Source organism: Ursus americanus, chromosome 14, assembly GCF_024610735.1.
Source record: "Ursus americanus isolate L20-20 chromosome 14, mUrsAme1.1.p, whole genome shotgun sequence".
Lineage (NCBI taxonomy): Eukaryota > Metazoa > Chordata > Mammalia > Carnivora > Ursidae > Ursus > Ursus americanus.
This window is the reverse complement of record NC_142140.1, coordinates 58,561,287-58,581,883: the sequence shown is the minus strand read 5'-3', so window position 1 is coordinate 58,581,883 and position 20,597 is coordinate 58,561,287. Positions and strand designations below refer to the sequence as shown.

At 57.5% G+C, this 20,597-nt stretch overlaps 1 protein-coding gene across 3 annotated transcripts in view; it reads right to left on the bottom strand.

Moving 5' to 3' along the window:
* The window catches only part of GNG7 (G protein subunit gamma 7), a 120,845-nt gene that overhangs the window by 15,063 nt on the left and 85,185 nt on the right, over nt 1–20,597 (bottom strand). The window contains exon 4 of one of the 3 annotated variants that reach the window (XM_087867421.1): nt 14,206–14,397. The exons of the other annotated variants lie outside the window; for them this stretch is intronic. The gene's annotated coding sequence lies outside the window, so the exon portion shown is untranslated. The remainder of the gene's footprint in view (nt 1–14,205; nt 14,398–20,597) is intronic. 3 annotated transcript variants of the gene reach the window in all.

Here is a 20,597-nt window from a genome sequence, read left to right as displayed (position 1 = left end):
AGTCCGAGCATAAGAAAAACTCAGATGTGGTGGTGTGGGAACACCACAGGCAGACACTCTATGTGTCTTTTCTTGAGCATTTGAATGAATGGCATTTTCTGACTAGGCTGCATTTTATTTTATTTTTAAAGATTTTTATTTCTTTATTCGAGGGACAGTGAGAGCAAGAGAGATCACAGAGGGAGAGGGAGAAGCAGACTCCCCGCTGAGCAGGGAACCCGATGTGGGACTTGATCCCAGGACCCTGAGATCATGACCTGAGCTGAAGGCAGACACTTAACCATCGGAGCCACCCAGGCGCCCCTAGACTGTATTTTAGATGGACTTTAATTTTACTGTCACTTTCACCATAGGTGACATTACCTGAAAGAACTTATCCCAAATAAACGCGCAAAATTATATGGTCCCTGAATTTCTTACACACACAAGAGGATACGGGTAAACAGGATACGGCTAAACCCTTAACGCCACCGCAGCAGAGTGCCGAATAGACTCAGTCCCTGGTACCGGACCGAGGCGAACCTAGATTGTGGGCAGCCCTAAATGCTGGGCACAAGTAAACAGACACCCTCTCTGGTGGAAAACAACATCATCTCAGGATTCAAATTATTTCCACAAACAAGTCTGCAAGCACAATGTCTAGCACACAACTAGCAATAACCAGGCACACAAGGAGATAAGACCCCACAGACAAGACCCAGCAGGAATAACGGGCAAGAGGAGCAGACTCACAGGGGTTCCCGACACCGGAGTTGACAGACATTTTAAAATAATTGTGTTAATTACATTCAAGGAGGTAAACAGGTGAGATTGGAATTTCAGCAGCACTAGACACTACAGAAGAGAGTGGGCACGTGCATAATGCTAACGTCCGAAGCATAGGAACTCAGTGGAGGGAATAGTATCATTGAAGACAACGAAGGGGAAAGTTGGCGAGCTGGAGGACAGTTCAGGGGAAAATATCCAGAACGAAGCTATGGAGACGCAGAGAGGAAGGAAAGACGGAAGAGAAGGTGAAAGAGAGGAAGCGGTAAGGCGTAACACACACGTGACCGGAGCCCTGGAAGGAGAAGGGGGAGGATGAAGCAGAAGCGATCTCTGAAGTGATAACAACAGACAGTTTCCCCAAACTGAGTATTAAACAAAATACTACGTTCAGCCACAGATTCCAGAGGTCCTAGAACCTCGGGCAAGATACACAATGTAGACACTGACAGAGAACTAGCCAGTAAGCCCATGAAAAGGTGCTCCCCGACGACTCACCAGGGAAATACGAATGGAAACTAATGGGAGGCTGCTTCATGAGCACTATAGGGGCGAAAATGGTAAAGACTGGGAAGCGGAAATGCTGGAAGTTTCACACATTTCTGATGGGAGTGTAAAACAGTACAACCGCTCTGGAAAATGGGTTGGCGGTTTCTTAAAAGGCTAAACACGCGCCTAACCTATGACCCAGCAATTCTGCTCTGAGGGACCTACCCAAGATAAACAAAGACAGACCTCCGTGAAAGGACTTGTACGAGATGTTCACACGTCTTTACTTATAACAGCGAAAACTGGAAACAACCCAAATGCCCGCCCACAGGAGAACGTATAACCACACCATGCTAGTTCATGCCGGGAAATATGATGGCACAGTGACAAAACCCAGCCTACAGAGGACAGGAGCCACACGTGTGAATCTCAAAAATATTTTGTCCGGCAACAGAGCTCAGACACCAGAAACGTCTCACATCTTGCTGGAGGTGTTGGTGTTCACAGGTGCATGTGTGTCCAAACTCATCCAGCTGTGTATTTAAGACCTGTTCCTTTCACTATGAATCACACCTTAATAAAATCGGTTAATTACGAAGCAAGCAGGCAAACATTAGCTGCTGGAGGGAAAAGGACCAACAACCAGGCGGACTCGGTGAAAACTCTAGACCTGGGGAAAACGAACTTCAAGATTTTAGGTGAAATACAGACATTTCCAGACACACAGGGAACAGCCAGCCTCTCCAGCAGACCCGGCTTGTTAAGGCAGAGCAAGAGGATATTGGCGAAACATGAGTCCCGCTGGAAGGGAGGAAATGCATGAAGGAGTTGAAAAACCCGGGACAGAACTTGACAAAATAACCCGAGAGTTCTCATGGAAAATTCAACAGGGAGTGGAAGTCCCCAGAAAAGGCTTGGAGCACCCCAGTCACCAGCCGGCAACTCCCTGTTCACCTGCAACCAGTTTTTCAACCGCTGTTCTATGTGTCGGCCTTAAACATTTTAGGCTGCTCCTTTTTATTATGCCATTTTGGTTACAGCATTCCAGCGACTGCAGCCTTGGGTGCTAGAGACATCCTCTCTGGATCGTGTGACTTCACACACAGGGGAAACCAAGTCAGCCCCCGAAAGCTACACATGCACCTGCACCTGGTCCGGGGCCAGAGCGAGAGACCGAGGCAGGCCGTCTGCAGAGACTTCTTGGCCCGCTGGGGCCTCCCCACACTGCCTGCCACCTCAGGCAGCTCCCTGTGCCACCCCAGCAGGGATGCAACTCCCGTCTCCCCCTCCATCCCTCCTTCCGACAGCTGGTGCCTGACCCTCCCCTACGCAGAAACCGCAAGGGGGGCCCTGCTCCCTCACAGAATCAGGTGCAAAGTCCAAGCCTGTCACTCACTGTCCTCTGCCAGGAATTCTTCCCCCAGCATCTCCCCTGCTGTTGTGGCCTGAAGGTGTCTCCCCAAATTCATGGAGAGATCCTTAGTCCCAAGGTGACAGCCTCAGGAGGTGGGGCCCTAGAAGGGGCTAAAGAGACCTGAGTTCTCTTCTTCCGCCATCTGGCCGCACTCTGGGTGTGGGTGCTCCCCAGGGGATGCAGTGGGCCATCTGGGCCTCCCCATACGGGTTCCCACCATGTGTGCCCAGGGGATCAGTACTCCTGTCTGCCTGCCTCTCCCAAGGGCTGCCAGTTCCTTGGGCATGGAGTCCGTGTCTCTCTCCAAAACATCTTGTGCCGTGGCCCCCTGAATCACCTTTCGAGGAGAAATCTCACCATGTGACTTCTCTGCTTAAAACCATCCCCAAGTGAAATTTTAGAGAAACAGGAAGTGTCACACGTGGACTCACACGCCGCAGGGCCTTCTGTGTCTGGCTCCCTCCCTGAGCGTCGTGGGCTCGGGTCCATCCCCCGGGCAGTGCGTGTGGGCGCCTCGCTCCTGCTCGCGGCCGACTGACAGTCCATCATGTGTGCGGAGTAAGGTTTTTAAGCAAACGCGTTTTATAAAAAAAGGAAGAAAAAGGCAAGACCTCACCTTGCTGCTGTTGAAACCCAAGCCAGTGCTGTCTTCCTAATCAGAACTAAAACCAATCAACAGCTTGCCAGCTTTAGAGCCTGACACGGACTATTTGTGTTTCTGGCGTGCGGACAGGAACACGGAGCGCTAGTCTGCGTGTGGTGCTGGGTGACGGCGTGCAGACGGAGGGCTGCATGTCCCCCGGCTCTCCGAGCCCCAGCCTTCTCATCTGTAAAACACGGGCTGGGGAGGGATCTGATTTGTTATATAGGTAACGTAAAGATGGGGGGCCCTGGGGGCAATCAGTTAAGCACCTGCCTCTCAGTTTCAGCTCAGGTCATGATTTCAGGGCCATGAGATGGAGCCCCATGGGCTCCGTGCTCAGAGGGGAGTCTGCTTGGGAGTCTCGCTCTCCCTCCACCCCTACACCTTGTTAAAATAAGTAAATAAATCTTAAAAAAAAAAAAAAAGATGGTGCAGTGGCTTCGTCCTGTATAAGCCACGCACACGGGAAGCTCAGTCTGATGGCTTCACGCACGCCTGTGAAACCATCGCCTTCCCAAGAGCAGGGACGTATCCCTCATCTCCAAAGGCCTGGAGTTCCCAGCTTCTCCTGCTGCTCAGAGGCTGAGCGCCTTCTGTTCGTTCTGACCTCACCTTGGGGAGGAGGCCTCCTCGGAGGCCTGGAGACAGGTGGAGGTTTGTCCAAACTCACCCCGCCGGCAACTTGCAGAAATGCCAGTAACGAGTACGAACAGTCCCTGTCATTCGTGAGACCATGATGTCGGGACCATGGAGGGACCACTGTGCCCACTTTCACCCGTTCGGAAGCTGAGGCTCAAAGATGTTTGTATGTTAATAACCTTCCTGAGATCACGTGGCTGGTGGAGGTTGGACCAGGGTTTGAATGTCATTGCCAAACCAGGACCAGTGGGGAGACGAGACCCAGGAGCCGCCTGGCCACGTCCCACCGCACTGCCCTGTCCCCCTTCGTGCCTGTTCCCCGTGGACCCAGAGGCAGCTTGGCGGTCAGGGCTGGCGTGGACTTTGTATCCTCCACAGCCCGTGTACTCGGCAGAGGGCGTAGGGAGTAGGAGCTACGGCGCTCCTGGGTCTGAGGGGCTGGGGTTCCAGGGTTCTCGACACCCACACCGGTCCCAGGAGCCTCAGGGCCACTTCTTCCTTTGGGGAAGAACTGGCCGCTGGGTGTGCTGCAGAACACTGCAGACGTCGGGGGCCTGGGCGTGGGGGCTCCGAGGGAACCCCGAGGGAGCGTTAATGACAGAATGTCTTAGCTTTGTGCTTCCTGTCCAGCAGTGTGTGGGCGAATCCGGGACAAGTCCCGGGAACGTCTTCCCACGGGCAGCAGCACACTTCCCCGCCAGCTTCCCACAGCGCTGCCCGTGTGAGTTTGAGAAACGCTGTGTTCCCCGGAAGGCGTGTGGCCTCGACACCCGTGGAGGACCCCTGGGAGGGCTTCCCAGGATCGTATTTCTGTGTCCTCGGCCCTCCGGCCGCGGGCTGGGTGTGCTGCAGCTTCCGTCTCGGTGAGTTAGACGGAGTAACGGGCGCTCAGGCTGCAGCTTGGGCCCAGACGTAGCCGCTCTGAGAGGTCATTCAGACCCTGCATCGCGCCACAGTGCTCAGCGTGACTGCGTCGGGACCGCCCACAGGGGACGCGCGCCAAGCAGGGACCCGAGAGCCCCCTGGGGGTGTGCAGGCCGAACCTCCGTGTGGTGGCGCGCAAGGCCAGGTGCAGACGGGGCCCTGCGGGGGTCCCGGGCTCCGATCCTCCCCTTGGAGCTGATGCGGCCCTCTGTTCAGCCCCGGGCGCCGACTCCACCCTCCGAGGTGGTTCCCAGCTGCACAGGAAGCAGTGACAGCCAGACAAAAATGCCCGAGATCCCTCGGAATTCCACACATAGCTCTCATAGCTGGGGGGAGCGCCACTCCCGCCCTGCTCCCGGAGCCCGCACCCCAGCGGCCTGGGCCGGCTCCTTACCAGAATGGATGCCAGTGCAGGCTTCCGAAAGTTGGCGGGCTGGGATGCGTAGCAGGAAAAGAATGTGAAAAATGTGCCTGGTGGGGCAGCGGCCAGGAGGGAAGGGCCTTCGAGGAGCTGCTCTCGGAGCTCTCGGGGCTCTCGGTTCTGGTGGTCTGAAGGCGGTGTGGCCCAGAGCAGCTGAGGACCACCCCCGGCAGCACCCCCCCCCCCCACCTTGGTCACGGATGAGGTCTGGGCTGCAGGGAACTGTGTTTCTGCACCCAGGGGGCTCGGGCTTCTGAGAGCCGCCTGCAGGCCCACATGGGGCACATGGAGCTGGCCGGCCAGTGGGAAGCAGCTGGGGGGTCTCGTGTGGGCAATTCCAGGTGCTGAAGTTTTCCTGATAGCCCTGGGGCCCCTCAGGGAGGCCCGCTTGCATCTCTTCTGCAAGGCGCAAATTCGCCGGACCCAGGGTTGCAGAGGACGGCCCAGGCGAACTCCCACGCTGGGGAAACAAGGCCGGGCGCTGACGGCACCGGAGACGAGTGAGCGGGGTTCAGGAGTCAGTCCTCCTAAGAGCCCACCGCTCAACCACCCCGTGTCTCCCACACAGACACGTCTTCTGGAAGCAGCAGGAGCTGTCAGGCCTGGGAGAAGGGGGGTCAACAAGCCCCGACCTCAGACGGCACGTGCTCCACCCCGGCAGCTCCGGTCCCGGCAGCTCTAGGGCAGCCCTCCTCAGAGCCAGGGGGTGTGTGCTTGCTGGAGAGATGAAACAGGTGTGGGGGGCATCCCTCTGCGATAACCCCCAGCGACTGCTATGATCCCTTGGCCTTGAGTATGGGTGGGATTGGAGCATACGACCCAATCTTGCTCCAGGCAAAGGCCCTGCCATGTGGCAGCAGTGGCTTTAAGAAGGGGAGATGGCCCTTGGTGGGCCTGATTTAATCAGGTGGGCCCTTGAAAGGGAGGAGAAACTTTTTTTAATTTTTTTATTTTATTTTATTTTTTTTTAAAGATTTTCTTTATTTATTTGACAGAGAGAGAGAGTCAGCCAGCGAGAGAGGGAACACAAGCAGGGGGAGTGGGAGAGGAAGAAGCAGGCTCATAGCGGAGGAGCCTGATGTGGGGCTCGATCCCACAACGCCGGGATCACGTCCTGAGCCGAAGGCAGACGCCCAACCACTGTGCCACCCAGGTGCCCCGAAACTTTTTTTTAAAAAAGATTTTATGGGGCGCCTGGGTAGCACAGTCGTTAAGCGTCTGCCTTCAGCTCAGGGCGCGATTCCGGCGTTCCGGGATCGAGTCCCACATCGGGCTCCTCCGCTGGGAGCCTGCTTCTTCCTCTCCCACTCCCCTGCTGTGTTCCCTCTCTCGCTGGCTGTCTCTCTGTCAAATAAATAAATAAAATCTTAAAAAAAAATAAAAAAGATTTTATGTATTTGTGAGAGAGAGAGAGAGCACATCAGGGGGAGCGGCAGGCAGAGGGAGAAGCAGGGGGCCCGACGTGGGGCTCGATCACAGGACCCTGGGATCATGACCTGAGCCGAAGGCAGACACTTCCCCGACTGAGCCACCCAGGTGTCCCAAGGAGGCGAAACTGTTTGAAGCTCAAAAGGGATTTGGTGCAGAGAGATCCCTGTTGCCGGCTCTGAAGATGGAGGGGGCTGGGGCAAGGAATGGGGGCGGCCACTAGGAGCTGGCGGCCAGCAAGGGAGTGGGGACCCTGGTCCTGTAGTTGCAAGGGACTGAATTCTGGAGCAATCTGAACAGGCACAGAAGAAATCAAGCTCTGACTTTGGCCTGGTGAGACCCCGAGGAGGGAAACCAGCCACACCATGCCCCACCTCCAGACCTGGGAGCCAGCTCATGGGTACTGTGGTAAGCCACTAGGTTTGGGACAGTTTGTCACAAAGCTCGCCAAGAGGCCAGGTCGAGGCCGGAGCAGGGTCCCCGGACTGTCGGGCTGGCTTCGTCCTAGCACCCTCTGTGCAGGATGTGGGTCCCGCAGCCCGGGAGGGTCCCAGCTGGCATTCGCTCCTCATGGCTGAGCATGGGCACTACAGTTGGTGTGCTGAGTTCGTGACGCCTGCCTCCCTCCTCCTGCACCGCCCAGAGATGCAGGCCCAGGGCTCGAGCCAGAGGCGTCCAGCAGCGCTCCGCTAGCGGCCACAGCCAGCCCTGCGGCTCTGGTCCACAGGCCATGAGTGTGCCTGCATTTCATCTCCGGACGGCAAGGCCTTGTGACGTCCAGTTGGGACAGCCCGGCGGCTTCTCTCCAGTCCCCTCATGGGGCTGCCGGGCTTGTGGGGCCGGGGCGGGGAAGTCAGAGCCCCTGGAAGGTGGGCTGGAAGGGGGCTGCACAGGCTGGGAGGGCAGGTGGCAGGCGGCACAGCGACCCCTTGTCTTTAGGGAGAACAGAAACAGCCTTCAGTTTGCTTTAAAACTTCCAGAACCAGCAGTTTTACAGTTCACAGAGCTTCTGAATCTCTCTCTCCTGGGGACAGACAGGGAGATCCCTGCCTGTGCCAACCTTTAAAGGGGAAGAAAAAGCCCAAACCCAAGAACACTAACCTGCAGGCAGATTCTAGGGGGGTGGGGGGGATGCTCGGAGGGGTACACAGCCCCCCACCCCGCCAGGGGGCGACTATTTCCTGGCACACGAAGTGCAGAGAGACAGGATGCTGACAAGAAATCCTAAACCAAAACAAAGGGAGACAGAAGAGGCAGAGAGGAGATTCTGAGGTGCCACGGAACAAGACACCCCCGCAAGGTCTGCAGACGACAGCGACACGTTTACCTTGATCAACACCCATGGTGTGCACGAGGCCTTGGCCCTGAACTCCTCTGGGGGAGCCTTTGCATGGTAGTGCCTGTCATGAGCCCCCCTAGAACAGGGACCCTCACCCAGGGATGACGTGGGGCGATGTCCGGGGACGTCTGTGGTCCTCACAACAGGGGGTGCTCATGGCACCGAGGGGGTGGGGCCAGGGATGCTGCTGACCCCCCCCGCCCCACAGTGCCTAGGACGCGCCCACAGAGAGTGACCTGCCCAGATTGTCAGCAGGGTCGGGGGCAGGCGGGAGAGACCCTGTCGCAGACTCTAGAGAAGCGGACACACGGCGAGGACAGCACAGTCTGGACATCAGCCGGGAAAATCAGAGGGAGGGGCAGGTGCCTCCATGGGTCCCCAGAAGCGGGGGTGGGGTCACCTCTGGTCTCTCCAGAGAGCCCTGGGAGCCTTGCTGGCATTTGAACTTCAATACCAGGCAGACGCAAAACCTCTTTGACCCCCCACCCTGGCCTCTGCCACCCACCTCTGAAGCCCCTCCGAGGCTCCAAGCACGGGTCCCCCCACCCCCTGCCTGCGGCTTCTCCAGGGTCATGGTCACCCTGGCCTGGTGTGGGGCGGGCCGGCCACATGAGGGCCTCCTCTGAGCCTTTGTGCATCCGTGACCTTTCGGTGGGTTTGGGGGAGGGGAGCTCCTTGGGATTTTGCCAGGTAGACGTTTCCCAAGAGAAGCCACGGACGCCTTGGAAAACAGCGTCTCGTGACTCTCCCTGTCAGCCCGGTCCTTTTGTGCACAGGCTAAATCGGTCCCCCGGGCAGCTATATTTAGAAAGCGCTGGGGACTCGGGAATGAATGAGGTGCCCACAAGCGAGGGAAAAACAGCGCTGCAGGGCGCTCGGGTGCTGCGGGGGCTGGGAGCGCGGAGCCCGAGAATGAGCCGGCTTGTGGGCGCGGGTGGTGACCAAGGGTGACGATGTGGCTGATGCGGGAGCAGAAGAGAAGGCTCCCTCTGTCACCAGGGGTATGACTGCAGTCATGTGAGGGTTTGCAAGCCCGGAATGGCTGGGCCTGGACGCTGAGCGCTCCTGCTCTTGGCTTCCGAGCACTGAGGAAATGCCGTCATCCTGGCCCCGTGAGGGGCAGGAAGGCCGGGGAGAGGGGGGAGGGGAGACCCAGCCTTCCCACCTTGGTCAGGCAGGTCCTTCCGTCCTGCGCCCGGACAAACTCCTATGTCCCCAACAAAGCCCTGGGAACGTCATCACCTCTGAGAAGGTGCACGGCCAGTCTGCACGAGACCCCTTCTTGGGGTGTCCACAGCTCCGTGGGCATCCCCGGGCCCTTACGCGTTCCCTGTGGCCACTGTCACAAACGACCACCAGCTTGGTGGCTTAAAACCACACACATATATTCTCGAACACTTCTGGGGTCAGGAAATCTGACATGGGCCTCCCGGGGCTAAACCCAGGTGCGGGCAGGGCTGGTCCCCCCGGGGCCCCAGGGAGACCTGGCTCCTGCCTCTTCCCAGCCCACGACACCTCCTCCATCCTCACCGCCAGCAGCGTGGGGTCTGCCCGTCTCTGGGGCTCCCACCCTCTGCCTCCCTCTCATGAGGACCTCATGAGGACGCTGGGCCCCGGGAGCCCAGGGTCACCCCCACATCAGGGGCTGTGACTTGCTCCCACCGGCAAGGTGCCCTCTGCCATGGTAGGTATCATATTCACAGGTTCCAGGGACCAAGATGGGGGTTCCTGGGTACCTCAGCTCCTCTCTGCTCTGCAGAAGGGGCGGCCTGTCCAGGCACAGGCGGGTGAGGCTGGGCCTCAGACCTGGGCCATCAGGGGCAGCTCCTTGCTCTTGGCCGCTGGGCCGTTGGCCAACAGCCAGCTCCTGAAGGCTCCACACTGTGTCACAGAGCACCTGTGAAGTCCCCAGGGATGTCCCACCACCTCTGGTGTGGCTGGAAAGTCCGGGGATAAAGCAGACCCAGAGGACTCTTCCTAAGGGCTAGCTGTCACGAGGGGTATTTTCCACGTTAACAATGGAGAACAACACGAACAGCCAAGAGCGGGACTCACTGAACAGTTTCAGACTTTCCTGGTGTGGGGGACGCAGAGTCTGCAAGGGGGTCTAGCTGGGGGACTCTGTCTATGGTCCCCACAAGTTGGGGGATCCTGGCATGGAGGGGTGGGGCCCAGGATACTGCTCAGCCCCCACAGTGCCCGGGATGCCCCGCAGGGAGGGCCCCAGCCCAGGGTCCATGGTGCCAGAGAGGAGACCCTGGTCGAGGGATATCCAATCCCACGAGGCAGCACTCCCATGAAATCTGTGTGCTGTGTTGGTCCCACTGGGGTCAAAGGACATGCCCAGCTCCCAGCATGCGCTCCAGGCACACACCATGAATCCTCAGTGTCCAGGCGGGTCAGCACTCCTGAGGGGCCCCGGATGCCCACATGATGCAGACAGGAGGGTCTGGGGTGCCCGTCTGCTCTGCAGCAAAGCGTCAGGATGTCTGCATGGAACCCCCACTCGAGTGCCAACCCACGTGGCTCTGGGTGCACGTGTGACCCCAAACAGAGTAAAGGGACAGAGAAGCAAGAGGTCCAGCCCGGGATGCCAGTTCCAGCCAGTGCGGGGGGGCAGGGGGGTTTGCCAGGCCTCAGCTGCCAGGCTGCTGGGCCACACGCTCATCGGGGGGCGTGGACAGGGAGCAAAGGAGTCGTATCAGCCACGTGGTGCTAAGACTGGGGCTTTGCTGTCTCTTACGAAACCTTCCAGGGAGGGACAACCACAGCAGCCTTGGGCCCCAGCGGCTGGAGGAGGGATCTCAGTGCCTGGGTGACCACGGGTGGCCACGGCTGGCCATGCGGTGCAAGTGCCAGTGCTGGGTTTGTGGGAAACCTCTTCTGGGAGTGAGTTAATCTCCACTCCCAGTGGCCTCTGCCCCAAGATGAGGTTTCGATGACCCGCGCGGAATTTCTAACAATGAGATCGAGTGTCTGGTTCTGCTCACGCTGACATCCCCTTTCTCAACCGTCCAAATTCCATTACGCCTTTTCTTGTTACTGCAGGAAGACAGCCAAGCCCGGGGCTGCCCGGGGAGTGCCGAGTCTCCTGTGACTCTGGCTGGAAGGGGATCCCTGGCTGCTGGGGGCTCTCAGAGTCTCCACAGGACCCAGGACGGATGGTGCACAGGAAGGGGAGAACGCGCAGAACGCACGAGCGTGATCCTGCGGGGTCGGCACGGGACTTCCGCAGAGCAGGCAGTGTGTTCTCCAGCGGGGCCCCTGCACTTCCGTCCCCACCCGTGCGATCTTCCTTGCTGGCGTGGCCGAGCATGGCTGTGTTTAGGATGCCTATGTGCCGAGGAGCGGTGGGTGAGCCCCAGGAGCCGCCAGCAGCCCGGTGCACAGGCCCGCAGCTGGGGGGAGAGGAGCTCTGCCAGCACCCCGAGGGAGCTCAGGCGCAGGGTGTCGCCCCGTCTCCAGTGAGGCTGCGGGCTGGCTGACACCTGGACGGTGGCCCTGTGGGACCCTGAGCAGAGGACCCAGTCAGGCTGCGCCCAGATTCTTGACTCCCAGAGACTGTGGGAGAACACACGGTGGAGTTTGGGGACATTTGTTACACAGCATCACAAACTAATACAGCAGAGGAACGTGACCAGAGATACTAGAGATAAAACCCGGCCTGGAGGAGGTGGGGGGGCAGCCTGATGTGGCCACCAGCATGGCCCCCCACTTCACCCTACGATGTCACGCCAACTGGGCCTTCTGCTCCTAAAATGAATCTGTCTGACTGTAAAAATAATCTATACAGAATACAAAAATGATACAAAATAACAATAACGTCGCCCTGGCGATCCCAAAATCCCTGATGAAAATCACCACTCTAGGAAGAAACAGCTGTGTGTCCTGTCCGGGGGAGCAAGCCCACGGCCACGCAGCTGGCGAGGGACAGAGACAGGAGGGGGCCCTGGTGTGTTCGAGAAGGAACCGCACCAGCGAATATGGAGATTCACTGATCAATCAATTCCAGGCCGAAGAGCCATCTAAAACGAATCACTCGTCACCAGCCTGGCTCTTTGCCGCGTTTTAGAACAAAGTGCCCGGAACGCCAGCAGACGTTCTGCGACTACTGGAGGCGCCCAACGGTCCAGGACTCCCTGCCTCACCAGACAGCTCGCCGGCCCTGCTGCACACGTGCCGGGGGTCCCACCTGCACCCACACGGGTCCCACACCCGCACCGGGAGGGACACGGTGTCTCTCAGGCCCACCACGCCGAGGCAGAGACCAGTTGGGAGCCGGATCCCGCTCTGTGGCTGGGAGCTCACGCCTGCTGTTTCAGGCATCTGGGAAGGCCTGTCCCCCGTGCCCTCGGCAGAGGCACGAGATGTCGGAGCGCAAGAAAGCCCTGACCGCGACTCTAGCACCGCGACGCCCTCCGCGGCATGCTGGGTCTTCCTCCTCTCTTCCCTACACCCCTTCTTTTTAGCAGCTTTAGAGATGTCAACCCAGAAACCACACCATTCGCCATTTAAAATATACAATTCAACATTTTTTGGTATATTACATTGTCAATTTTTGAAGTGCATACGTACGGTTAAATGTATACATAATAGAAGACTTGTTGTTTTAACCAATTTTTTAATTAAGGAGGCTCCAAGCCCAATACGGGGCTCAACCTCATGACCCTGAGATCAGATCAAAAGTTGCAGGATCTACTGACTGAGCCGGCCAGGTGCCCTTGTTTTAACCATTTTTGAGTGTGCAGTTCAGTGGCATTAAATAGATTCACGCTGTTGTGCAACCACCACACTCTAGTTCCAGAACATTCCGTCTCCCCAAAATGAAACTCACACCCATCAGTGGTCCCCTCCCCCAGCCCCCAGCCCCACGAGCCCCCTTCCCGCCCGTGGAGGAGCCTGTTCCGGACGTGTCACACATGTGGACTCATACGCCGTGGGGCCGTCTGTGTCTGGTTCCCTCCGTGAGCATCGTGGGCTCGGGGTCCGTCCCCGGGCAGCGTGTGTGGGCGCCTCGCTCCTGCTCACGGCCGAGGGACGTGCCGTCTTTTGTTCATCTGTTCATCGGCTGATGGCACTTGGGTTGTCTGCACCTTCCGGATGCCGTGACCACGTGGCACGAGCGTCCAGCTGCCCCCTCGACTCTCCTCACCAAGTCCCCAGCGCCAGTCCCATCCTGCCCCTCCCAGGGGCCACGGCGATGGCTCCAGGGGCCATGAGCCTGGGTGACCAAGGGCTGGTGAACTTTCCACGTCTGCTTGGCTGGGACACTGGATGCCCAGGTGTGTGGTCAAGCGTTATTCTGGATGTTTCCGTGTAGCTGTTTCTGGATGAGGCTGACGTCTAAACCAGGGGGCTTTGTGAAGACAGGAGGAAGATCTCGGGTCCATGACCTGACTTCACACTTGGAGGAACGAGAACGGGAAACACAAGAGAAACCGGAGCTGGCAGGAGGAAGGAAGTGACAAATACAGAGTGGAGATAGACGAAACAGAGACTAGAAACACCGCGCAAGCATCCACGAGATCCAAAGTTGGTTCTCTGAAGAGATGGACCGCGCTGGCGGCCCATCCGCCGGACTGATCTGGAACAGCAGAGAGGAGACACACATTGCTGGAGGGGGCACGAAGGCGACGTCACCACCTGCTGTCTGGAGCTGGAAGGGGCTCAGGGTGGCGGCGGAGGGGTTTCACCGAGAACGACCAACGCCAGCACAGGCAGCAGCCGAGCCGGCTGGACGCGCTTCACACACACACACACACACACACACACACACACACACACACACACACACGGGGCATGCCCCGCCCCGGCTTCAGTGCCCCCGCCTCTGCCAGGGACCTGCTCCAGCGCTGGGGTTGTGCGGGCTTAGATCTAGGCCTCGCTGCATCTCTGCAAGTCTCAGGAAGCTGGGGGATGTAATTCCCGTGGCAGAGATGAAAGGAATCTGCCGACCGGGACAGAGCCGGGGAGAGGCGGGCCTGGGGTCCACACGCGGGTTTCCTGGCCACGAGCCCAGAGCTCTTTCCACGGCGACACGACGCCCATGTGTCATGTGCGCACCAAGCACTGTGGTTTGCTTGTTCCTTTTTCTAAAAAACAACAGATTCCACACTCATGAAGTCAGAGAGAATGCTACATACCTTTTGCAGTTTTTCCAAAGGGCACCACCTTCCCCCAATGAGAAGGGAGAGACAGAGACAGAGGAGCGCGGTTCAATAGTTCTGACTTCACCTGCTGTCACCAAAAATGTGGCACGTGGACTGGAACTGGCCGTGTCCTCCAGAGAAATCGGGGGGTTTCTGGAGGATCTGCTTTACTCCTTACAACCAACCCTGGGGGAGAGACACCTGTGTTTTCCCGGGGGCTGGGGGGTGGTCAAGCGTTTCTCTGGAATTTGCACTATCCCATTCCAGAGCACGACAGGCCAGTCCATCAGACACACTAGTATCAGAAAAACAAAACACTCAGGAACGAAGCCTTGAAATGTAACGCTCGGTGATTTTCCACGTCTGGTTTTCTACTTTGCTGGAAGCCACGTGCCGGGACCAAAGAGGGAGAGGTGGAAAATGCAGACTCCGGGCAAAGCAATTAACCTCGGGTGGAGGACGTGACAGGTATATGGGCGCAGGAAGGCGTGGGATCTGAGGCTGGCCGCCGAGGGCCAGGGGGTCAACCGGAAGGCCAGGAAGTCCCGAGATCACACTGGGGTGGGCCCCGGGCACTTTGGAGCTGTTGTTTTCCAGGGAACAGGACCCCTGCTCCAGGTAGAACCCTGGATGGGGCCGAATCTCTCTCTGATACTGGATACCCATGGCAGCACGGTCCCTGGGGGCCACCGTGTCCAGCTGTCGGGGTGACCCCGAGACCAAGTTCCAGCCTACACCCATGTGCACCAGCTGCCCTGAGAATGCACCACTGGGAGGAGGGCACCCTTTTCCTGCTTCCCAGCACGGCCATGAGGGAGAGGCGAGTGTCCCGTCCAGCTGCATTGCCGTGGCCAGCACCAGCCTCCTCTGTGGGTCTGAGGCAGACGCCCTGGTCTGTGCCTCCAATGGGACCCCTGCAGCTGCTGAGGGCCCACCACAGTTTGAAAAGCTGGCAGCTAGACCCTTAAGTTTGGGGTGGGGGGAGTGGTGCTGGTCCTTGGGGCTGATTCTGCCGTGGGCTTGCCCCGGGGGGTCAACAGAAGCTCCACGCAGGCTAGGCTGTTTCCCTCCAGGTCCCAAGATCTCCCATGCTCTTGAGAGCCGCCCCCCTTCCTTTGCAAACATTATTAGCTCTTTCCACAAACCAACAGGGTTTTTTCCACTTATACAAAGGGTCGTGCCGCTGCGGCCACTCCTGGGCCACACGAGCCTTTCTTGGCTGCCCTGGGCCCCAGGAGCTAGCATCACAGGCCGGGGGTGGAGGGGGGGCTGACATCGGGTGGAAACCTCCTACCCTATGGCCCTGTGGGGGAGGTCCAGTCAAGGCTTTCGGAGGCTCCAGCATCTCAGACGCAGGAAGGAGGTGGCTGGGTGGTTTTCTCTAAAGTGGGTCTCTTCTAGGGCACTGGGGACCCCGGGGGCAGACCATTCTCTGCCGGGAGTTCCGAACACTGTGGGGTAGCGGCCAGCATCCCTGGTCCCACCCACTCCATGCCAAGAACACCCCCCTTTGTGACGACCACAGATGTCCCCAGATATGGCCCCGTGCCCCTCAGGAGCAGAACCAGCCCTGGTGAGACCCCTGTCTTAAGGGAGGGCTGAGTGAGAGCCACGGTGGAGAGACAGAGCCTCTGCCAGCCGGGCTGGAGCAAGGTGGGGGTGGGAGGCCGCGCCAGGTGGGCCCCTCCCTGTGGGCCGGCTGGGGGCCAGTCTGCGCCGAGCTCCCAGCACCGCCAGCTCCACCACAGCAGTTGAAGTGCACTGTCCACAGACGCCTCCTCCTCGATTTTGCCTAATTGCTAAAGTTTGTGTGTAACCCCAGCCGATTCTCGGGGGGATTTCTCGGTCATCCTTGGACACGTGCAGAACAGCGACAAATCTGTCGCTGACCCTGTTCCCAGTGGGGTGGGACGAGGCACTCAGCTCCGGCCACGACCCAAGGGTCCCTCTCAATCCCAAGTGCCCCGGTGTTTGCATTTTGTGCTGCTGGTGGCCGTCTGTCTCGGTCCAAGTGCAGACCGCAGGCCTGGCGAGTGTTCCCAGCACGCAAGGCTACGACGTGCCTCGCAGAGAAAGGGCACGTGTTAGACACGCCGCGTTCAGCAGCACTTACCGCCCACCCTATGTTACCTTAAAGAAGGTGGCACAAGGTCAAGGTCACACACGGATTGTGTTCTCTTCTTCAACGAATTTACCATGAAACTCTACACACGTAAAACGGACACCCGCACACATGATGTCTGCGTACGCCTCTCCTTTTCCCCCGAAGACAAATTCCTGGTGTGACTCCTGAGTGCATAGGTACAGGGGGCTTCACCCAAGTCCCCCTTCCTAAAGGCTGCGAGAAGGTCCCATCAGAGCCACGGGCACTCTTACAATTCACCATCACCCCGCCAGCATTGCCAGGAAGCCACAAGTGGCAGGTTCGGCCACCTTGCGTTTCCCCACTCTCTCCTTGAGTGCAAGCAGAACAGCGTACAGAGCATTCCTCACAGCTCCGTGCAGGTGAAGTGTGACAGCTGTGTCACCCAGGAGGCATCCCAGCACCTCCTCCATAGAGGCCACCACTATCTTTTTCTCCATTATTATGACAATTTTCATTATCACTAGCCTGACCCTCGCTCCTGAAGACAGAAAAGTGGGTAGATTCTGATTGCAGGATGAGATGTTTAAGTGAAAAGGAAGAATTGCCTAGAAGATTCTGGAAGAATAGAAGATAGCCAGCCAGCATCTGCTCAGAGGCTTTGCGAGGTCACTGTATCTGGCCCAAGGGGCAGTGACGGAGGTTTGAGCATGCTCTCGCTCCAGGTGTTTGTTTGGACACCTGCCCGCTTGCTCTGTGAGCCTTGATGGCCTGAGACACGAGGGTCCCGTGGCATCGCTCTCAGGACGCTGTGAAGACAACACCAGGCAAGCCCGGGGAACTTACCCACGGCAACAGTGAAAAGAATCCTATATTACAGAGAGCCTCGTGGAAGTAAATCCAAATTGCTAGAAGTGGGAGCGGGGGCTCCCAGGTCAGGAGCTGACTCGCCTGGGTCAAGTTGAAAGGTTACGGGGCTGTAGCCAGCTGCCACTGAGGGGCCATGCGGGGCTGGGGTGGGCTTGTCACGCCTCCCCAGTGCTTACAATGAGTCATAAGATGATTTTCTCTTCTTTCTTCTACACTCCCAAGAAAGGTGTTAGGACTGCTTTTGCAGAGCGGGTGGGGCAGGGCCCCTGATGCCCCTGGAGACACACGTTGCCTGTGGCTTGCTTGTTTGGAGGGAGGAACATTCCAGAATGCCTGGCTAATTGACTCTGTGCTTTTCCATGAGCAAGGCCCTTCTTTATATGCAGGAGTGGGTGGAGGCTTTCACACGCCAGTGTGTGTGCGTGTGCACACGCGTGTGCATGTTTGGAGGGGGTTGCTGGCTCGGGGTGGGGTCTCACCTGGGGCGATCCTGCCCTCAGGCACACCAGGCCATGCTGGGGGACGTCTGTGTCTGTCATGAGCAGGAAGTCCTGGCACAGAGCACATGGAGCTCTGGGGTGCTGATCAGCCCCCACAGTGCCCGGGACAGCCCCCCCAGAGAACGACCTGGCCTGTGTGTGGGACACCAGTCTAGGTCACTTTGCAGCCGAGGATGCAAGCGGGCACTGCTGCCCTCCGTGCCCACACAGACCCCGGCCCCTGGTCTACGGCTTCGCCCCTGGGTGCCACTGCCTCAGCCCTGTCCTTCCAGCTCCCGACTTAGAAGGAAGGACCACAAACAGGTCATCCGTCTACCCTTTTCTTTGGTAGGTCTCGGAAATGCCGAGCGAACCGCCCAGCACAGGAAGCTGCCCGGGGCAGAAGAACAAACGGGAAGTGCTTCTTCCTGATTGCGACCCGCTCTTCTGGGGAGCTGGTGGGCAATCCCCTGCCTGGGCACCTCTCAGAAGTTTCTCTGTATTCAATTTCTCAGAACAAAACTGGGCTCCTGGCTAACATTCATGGCCTCCGCCCGCTCGGGGTCTGACAATAAAACCCAGCAGATTTGGAGGGTTCAAATCAAAGCCTGACCGTCAGGCACCGAACATCCCAGAGCAGCTGCTCTCGTGCCCTGGGCTCTTGGTCTGTCCTCGGTCCGAAAGTAGGGTCCCAACCTGTCACCGCAGCACGGAGACACACCTACTACTCATTCTTTTCTTTCTCTCTTTTTTAAACGTGACCAGTAAATAAGCATTATTGATGTTCAGTTGAGAGCTGGCCTTACTTTCAGTATCTACGATGGGGTCCTCCCCACCCCCGCACTGCTGACATCAGCGGAGTCCCTCCCTGGGGGGCGTCCCGGGCACTGGGGGTGCTCAGCAGCATCCCTGGCCCCACCACCTCCATGCCAGCGCACCAAGTCATGACAACCACAGATGTCCCCAGACATGGCTCCATGTCCCCAGGGGGCAGGGTCGCCCCTCCCCCTTTCCACTGAGAACCACCACTCTAGGATTATTGAGTGAATGTCTCTGAATCACTTCACTGCCTTCATTTTAAGTAGGAAATTTAATGTCACTGTCGACTTACTTTTTAAATATTTATTTGCATTGAGATAATGGACATACAGCTCCCCGTATTCGGGACACAACCACCATGGTAACCGTCAGCTGATCTGAACATTTCTACCTACCCTCCCACCCTTCCCTGGTCTGAGAGGGATGAGAAGCGTTTACGCAAGTGCGAGCAACACACATGCACACACACGTGTGTGCACCCATGCACACACATGCTCACACACATGCACACGTGCGTGCACACACATGCCCCTGCACGCACACACATGCACACGTGCGTGCACACACGCGCACACATATGCACACACACATGCGTGGTTCAGCACTGGTTACGGAGGAACGCGGGCAGGCGGTGCCGGGGTAGGGGGACAGCAGGACAAAACCAAAGGGCAGGTCACAAAATGGACAGGGCGGTTCTGTGCTCATCTTAAGGACGGGTAGTTCTCAGCAAGAGGAAAATAATGTCTGTTGGTTGTAATGAGGTGGAGATTGTCCCCCAAATTCATGTTCTCCTGGAAGCTCACCACTTGGCCTTATTTGGTAAAAGAGTCTTCGCCGATGTGAAAGGTCATCCTGGATTGAGGGTGGGCCTCAAATCCGACAACTGGTGTCTTTCTCAGAGAGCGGAGGGGGGTCTGATTCTCAGACACGCAGGGAGAGGCCATGGGGCCATGGAGGCACACCCTGGGGAGGGGCGCCTGGAGCCCCGAGGAGCTGGAGGAGGCAGGAAGGACCCTCTAAAGGGAACTTCCAGTCTTCAGAACATGAGAGCATACATTTCTGTTCTAAGCCACCAAGTTTGGGTCATTTGTTACAGTTGCCCTAGGGAAAGAATACCTTGATCTTAAAAAAAAAAAAAAAAAGAATTGGCTGTAGGTGTTTTGTCTCTCTGCAGCTGTGACATGCCAGGACCCCAAGTGAGAAGGGTCCCCCTCTCCCTGTCAGACTGTCAGACTCAGGGCATGTGGGGAAATGCAGAAAATGTACACCTTTACCGCCCCCCCCCGCCCAAACACAAGGCCCCCACCTCTGGGCGGTTTGCATGGGGTCTACCGGAAGGGTCTACCGGTTCCTTCCATAAGGACGAAATCCATGAAAAGTGCAAACATGCAGGATTAGGAACCAGGAATGCAGGGCTCCCAAACCTTGGCATCACCTGGGGCTTCAAGACACAGGGACGCGCATCCTGCCCCAGAGAATGTGATGCGGTTGGTCTGGATGTATCGCGCTGGAGGTCCCGGCTGACTGCCCAGCGCGGCCGAGGGCCCCAAGTGAGGCCAGTGCTATGTCCTGCAGGAAAGTGAGGACTGCAAGTCCGATGTGTTCAGTGCTCCCGGATGGTGAGGGTGGGGAATACGAGCAAATGTTCAATGATGGTAAGAAACAGAAATAAAGGAACAAAAAATCAAATTCTTGCCCTAAGGGAACTGTGTGTGTGTGGGGAGGGGGTTTAAAGATACAAAAGCTGACTACAGTGTGCGAATAAAGCGCTAAATTACAAACTTATTTTTTTTCTGTAAAAGGCCAGATAGTAAATAGTTTTGGTTTTGTGTGACACATGGTCTCTGTGGCAATGACTCAACCCAGTTGCTGCCATAAACAACACGTAATAGACGTGCTGTGTGCCAATAAAACTTTATTTGCAACGACAGGCAGAGGGCCAGATTCGGTTTCCTGGCCGCAGTTTGCAGAACCCTGACCTAGAGGGATGAACAGACTCTGAAGTTAAGGAACGGCAGCTCCTCATAAGGTTGAAATGGAGTTTGTCTCACCCAGAAATTCCATTCCCAGGCATCTACCCCAAAGAAATGAAAACAGGCATGCACATACAGAGAACAATAACGTGTATTACTCAT